The sequence below is a fragment of the Vipera ursinii genome (genome assembly GCF_947247035.1).
Source record: "Vipera ursinii genome assembly, chromosome: 15".
NCBI classification, from domain to species: Eukaryota; Metazoa; Chordata; class Lepidosauria; order Squamata; family Viperidae; genus Vipera; species Vipera ursinii.
This window is the reverse complement of record NC_139528.1, coordinates 481,950-488,192: the sequence shown is the minus strand read 5'-3', so window position 1 is coordinate 488,192 and position 6,243 is coordinate 481,950. Positions and strand designations below refer to the sequence as shown.

At 49.3% G+C, this 6,243-nt stretch overlaps 1 protein-coding gene across 1 annotated transcript in view; it reads left to right on the top strand.

The window, feature by feature from the left end:
- Positions 1-6,243, top strand: part of ZNF687 (zinc finger protein 687) — a 129,890-nt gene that overhangs the window by 72,263 nt on the left and 51,384 nt on the right. The gene's annotated exons all lie outside the window — the stretch shown is intronic.

Genomic DNA, 6,243 nt, shown 5'->3' with positions numbered 1-6,243 from the left:
CCGGCTGCTCCTCCTCTGGCTTCCCCTGCCCCGCCCCTCGAAGCGCGGCCCCGCCCATCAGGCGCGGTGGGGGGAGCAGAGCGAGAGGAGGGAGACCCTCCCCCTCCCTCGGCTCCCCCTCCACGTGGATCGGTCTCCCCCCGCGCATTCCCGAGAGGAGCCAAGGGGGGGGCAGGGGGCTGCCTTGCGCGATCCGCACAGTTCTCGGTCGGCTGCGCTCCCCTATCCAGAGCAGGCAAATCGGGAACGGAGCCCCGGCAAGGATCCGACTCTCTTCCCTTTGGGCCCTGGAAAGTAACAACCAGCCATTCCTCCGTCTCCCCCAGGTGGCCTCTGGATCAAGGGGTCCTTGTCCCTGTCCAGAGGGTGGAGCAGCGACTGTCTTAAACCCTCGGCGCCCTGGAGATCTGCGGGCTGCGGTTTCTTCGCTGCTCCCCCCCCTGTTCCCCTCACTGTCCCCAGGAGGAAAAGGGGGCGGGAAAGGACGGGGCTCCCTCATTGGCCAAGGGACCCAGTCTGCAAGGGAAGCCAGGTAGAAGGAGCCCCCCCTTTCAGACTTGGGGATAGGGGTGAGGAAAGTCAGCACTCTGCCTTCTGCAGCATCCTGGAGGGGAGCCCAGCGCTCAGAAGCAGCATTCACGGAGCTCCTGGGAAATTGGGCAACCCCCCCCCCCCCGTTTCAAAATTTCAAATATTCCCAGCCCTGTTTCCCCTCTGAATTGCAGACCCCGAATTGCAGGAGGGCAGCAAAGATCCGACACGTGGACATCTGAAACCGTGTTCAGAGGACATCTGAAACCGTGTTCAGAGGAGGCGATTACCGGAAGGATAAATATTTTAAAGGGACACGGGGGGGGGCAGTGTGAAGGTTCCTCGGTTTTACGCTGGCCATAAAGCCAATCCTTTGCCCCAGCCTCCTTCGCCCAGATTCTGCACCACAATTCCATGTTGCAGGAGCCCAGCTGAGTTCTGGCAACGCAGACCCCTACTTGTGGGCAGGGAGGGAAGAGAGCTGGAAAAGCTTTGGGGTGGCTTGTGACCCACACACGGCCACGTAATTGCAAGCTTAAAAAAACCCCAGAGCCTCAGTGGCCTGTGGGAGAAGTCGGGGCCCAAAGGAACAGGTGGCTGAGAAGGGAGGGGGGCAGGCTGATCAAAACACATCTTCTCTGTTCTGGAAGTTGAATAATGATAATGATAATATTTAGGAATACCTGGGGAACCAATTCAAAAAGACAGAAACACCTGGGTAGGAGCAGAGGCCTCAACAAGAGAGGATGAGGGGACAGACGGCGGCCCATCGCAGCCTCTCATTTCGCCCCAAACTGCGACGTGATCCCTCTGAACTGACCGCACATCCTGACGGTGGGCCCAAGAATCTTGCCAGGTTTTGATCGCCGTTCTAACAGCCTCAAGGCAAAAAGCGGCCTTGTTTTCTCAAAGGACTCGATATAAGCGGAAGGCCGTTTCTGCCAGAAGTCCAACTCGAGATGCTTCGGCCTCCGGCCAGAGTGAGGATGGGGAGGTCATTTGCACCCACCCACAAGTCCTTCCCTCCGGCTTCAAGATCTGGCATGATAAAAGTCCGGCGCTGGCAAAGCCTAGAAAATTCCCTCAGGGATGGTGACTCCGTTTCCTTCTGCTGGGAAGCCAGAAGTGGGCTACGGTGAGGCTCCGGGTGCCAAGAGCATCGGTGGGTGGCATTCGTGCCAAACAAAGGCACCCTTTTATCTGACAGCTGGCCGCCCTCTTTGGCAGCCTGGAGCAGCTTCTGATCCGGTTCTGCCATCTGGGGGAAAGGAAAAGCCCTTTGCACATGCTCTATTCCAGAGTTTGGGACGGCCAGGACCTTGCAAGAGACCGATTGTCCTCCTGCCCTTTGTGGGGGTGCCAGAGACCGATCCACACCCATCGGCCTGCCAAACAGGTGCTTGGCCCCGATCCCTCGCTCTGCCAGCGCAGATGCCCTGGGCTCCATCGGGCTGGCTCCCTGCCGTCTCTTATTTTGAGACCAGACCCAGAGCTGTAAATGTTTTTGCAACGTATTTGAGCTGGTTGCTTAGATGGTTTTATTTTGGTCTGCTTTGTTTCTTGGCTAAAAAACCGGAAAGCCTTTTCTCGTAGAAGGCTCTGTTTTTATTGCCTTTGCTGTGGTGGGTGGTGGGGCATCAGGTGTGGAGGGGGGCGCAGGGTCCCCAGACTCAGGAAGGGAAGGGTCCAGCTTGCAATTTGCTTGCTTGCTGGATTCCTGAACTTGGGTCCCAAAAGATCCCTAATTCAAGCACAGAAAAGAGATCAGATTTCCAGGGGAAAAGTTCAACTCTGTTCTAAAAGTAGGTGTGGATCAAGGGGGGGGGGAGATTCTCCTTGGTTGCAAGAGAGCGGATAACAATCAGTTTTTCACTGGGCTATTTTAGCAGCAAATTCCCCCAGAAACCTCTTTAAACTTTGCATTTCCTGTGCAGCACTTCTAAAGGAACTTGAGGAGAAGAAGATAAACATCAAAGCTGCTTTATCCAGAGAGAAAACCTGGGGGAACTTGGAAGGACAACAAGCAGGAATTGAAAACAGGTTGGGGCCTCTTCTTTGCCTCCCGGCAGTGAGAACAGTCAGAAATCAAACCTGGCCCACTTGGGCCTCGGCCGTTCGGACAACTGGACTTTCCCGCCTGCTGTCAGCACCCTCAGAGGGGCGGCTTGATCCCCACCAGGCCCAGAGCCCAGGATGGGACTCTCAAGATTTCCCAGCCTGCCCGTTCTCAGAACACCAGGAGCTTGAAGCCTGCGTGAAATATTTAAGGCGGCCACAGACATTTTGACGCAGTCCCTGTGGATGCCCACGGAGAATCTTTGCACCGGTGGGCAGGAAGGCTTCCAAAGAAATGGGCAATTCCATTCATTTTTTAGAAGGGCAACCTCAACCCTTTTGTCGAGAGGAAAATGTTCCCTGGGGAATATTTGGACGATCTGCCCTCTAAGCATGCGCAGATTCCTTTTTAGCACCAAGCCAGAGGCCTGTATGGGAAAGTACTGGGCCCTATGAAGTGTAAAAGAAACTCATAATGTCCCCTTGGTCTGCAGTGAATGAGATGCAGCTCCAATCAATTTTTTCTTTCTTTCTCTCGTTTCTTTTCCTCTTTTCCTTGAATTTCTTTGAACTTTTCAGGCCACCCATTCCCTGGCTTCTCTGTTTACTTTCTAGGAAACTGAATTCTTTCAAGACAGCAGTTTATTGAAAACATCCCCTTAAAAAGAAACAAGAATAAAATATATAATTTTCAACATTGCTACACTGTTGGGTTTCCCCCCCCCTAATGACAACAAAACAGTCATTTCCCCCTAATTTTCATTGCTAGGGCAATTATTCTCCAATAAGGAAATTAGGGTGAGATTTTTTTTTAAAAAGAACAAATGCTTTCTAAGAGATTCATTTTAATTTTTCATGGCGGCTAAATCACTTTGGTTAGCAAGTCCAGAAAATAAAACTTAAAAAAAGAAATGAGAAGTGCATTCCTGATATCCAGATGAAATTAAACATCTGTTTTATCCTGCTTCTTTCTGCAGACAGCTAGAGATTTATTAGAATTAATATTTACATTTAGTAGAAATGCAACCTTTGATTTAACAGAGCAACTGTGGGCCTGAGGCTCTGTTATTCCAGAATGTTTGTTAAATTGCAAATTACCTCTTTCTGGCTGGTTTAAATCATGTCAGTTACTGGTTTAGCCTCTTTTTGGTATTTTTATCCTCTCAAATATGCTGGCTGTTAAAAGCAACCTCAGAGAAACAACACAGCCCACAACCTGACCACCAACACAATTAAATCCACAAACGCACCTTCCTCTATGCCCTGCGTCCTTTTGAGCATTCAGCCCTAAACCTTGAGGTCTAGCCTCCTGAACAAAAAGTAAATCAAAATATATCTTAACAGCCAAATAAAACCAGCAGAGTTCCTAGCTTTACAGTTTAGGATTTTATAATTGTATATGGTGTGTTTTATTCTGTAAATGTTTGTGGCTGTAAATATTTCCCGGGCGTATTAATTTAAACACTTTTCTGTTCCTGATCATTTTTCCTTGATGGCCAGCCAAATTCCAGCTGCCAAACAGGCCGTTTTCTCTTTCCTGGGTTTAAACTAAGCCGTTGCTTCTCCAGAACTGGAGCAAATTAGATCAGCCCACGCAGTTAAGTGCTTCTCCAAGTGCCGATGGGGATATAAATGGAATTAAAATAATAATAATTAAAAATAAATAAACTGGCTTGGCCACGCACGGACACTGAGGGTTCCTTGCAGGTCGGAGAAAAAGTCCCAAGGGGCACTCTGAAAGTCACCAACAGCAAGACGCAGAGAGGGAACTTTGCAGGGCCTGTCCCTTTGGCAGCTGGGACTGAGGCGGGGTGGGGAGATTAGCAGCTTGCTTGGGAAAAAGCCCACCCCCCCTCCACCTTTCCATCCATCGTGACCTGGCAGAGACTGTGGTGAGGCCAGCCTAAAATGGAAAAACTTTGACCGAGTGAATGTTGCACATCTGAAGCCAAGCCCAGCAGAGACGCAGTTCCAGACGCTGCTTTGTTAAGGGGGGAGAGGGTGGGGTGGATGGTCCTTGTAAATAAGGAAGGGGGGGGGCTTACTCTCCAAGGAAGGGGAGGGGGAGAAGGCAAAAACAGCTTTGTCTCCTCTTCTGCCATCCTTGGCCACATCGCCGGTGCCCTTGACTGTACCACATGGTCCAGCTAAGGAACAGCTCACAAACAACCCAGAAAAGATTTTTAAAATCCCATTTTAAATCACTGGATGGAAACCACATTCAGTCTGTGGGTTCACACGCACAAGCTTAAAACAACTGTGATCTTCCTAACAGTTTCATCTTAGAATAACATTTCAACTTACAATAAGATGAAAAAGATCCCCTTAAATAAACCAGATTTTCTCACCCACCCGCCCACAATGAACAGGCCTAATTTTCAGTTTCATGCATATCCCCACAGCTTATTTTAAACCAAGGAAGATTTGCCCCCCCTTCAACTGTATTTTTAAAGTCCCTCTTTAGTCCTGTGAAACCCCACCCGCCTCATTTCAAAGCTGTTTCATCTCTTTTATCTACCACCCGAAAATTAAGTTTCCCAGCTAAATCAAAATGACAAATTAAACTCGTCCCTCTCTGTGTCTGCTCAGAAGCCCTTTTTTTAAAAAAAACACCATTGTCAGTTTGCCATCTATCAGAACAAATGGGGTGGGGGTGGGGAATTAATCCTACTATTTTTAACTGCTTGAGTCTGGCTCTAAAATAGCCTATCACAACATCAATTAATCTATTTCATAACGTCTCATCTAGTTACCCAATGCTGCTTGATTTATAATACCGCTAGGAGAAACGCTTAAATCTTCCTGAGATTATGCTTCAAAGGTTATCAATTGCTTGCCAGCAAAATACTTCTGTTCCATAGCCAACGAGTAGCTGTTCCTGGGTAGAGATATTTCTGTGTGAAGTTTCAAAATTTACAGAACTATTTTCTGAAAGCAACTATCGGTTAACACAAGGCTCTCAGAAAGCCTGAACAAGCAGGATCAGAGGATCCAGGATAGGTTTAATTGAAATCAAGCAAGATGACTTGATTTAAGGAAAATTACTGCCTCTGCTGTGATACGAAGAATCAGGGAAAATTTTGCAAGCAGGGGAGGGGGGGGCAGAGACGGTATTTCGTTGTGGCTGCTGCTGCAAACACCCCTGGAGTCTACGGAACAAAAGGAAGATTTTGCTGTCTCTTTTGCCCGCTGTCTAGGAATTATTCCGGCAAAGCCCAGCTCCAAAGGCCTCTAATCCGGACATTAGCTGGCTTTCTGAACAGAAGCAGTTTGCAGCTGGGAGAGCAAAGCACTCTCTATATGGTCAGAAGCATTTTTTTCCATTTTGTGCCTCTATTCAGGTGACAGAAGGTTGGAAAACACACAGAAAACCAAGAACGACACGGGATCGTATATTTTTCTGCCAGTATCTTCAGTCCACACAGAGTTGGCTTAGCCTGCAGATCACTCTGATTTTCCGTGCTTTGGGGCCAGGATATTGTTCCCCCCACACACACACATCCAGGGGTTTAAAGTCCCCCCTTTCAGGGTCTTGAGACCCAACGGGGACCCTCCCTGCCTCCAGCAGTTGATGGCCGATGACCCTCTAGCTCAGGACCCCCAAGGGAGGCGCTGGCCAGCCAGAGCTGCTGGGGGGGGGGGGCTCTCCCAGCCTCC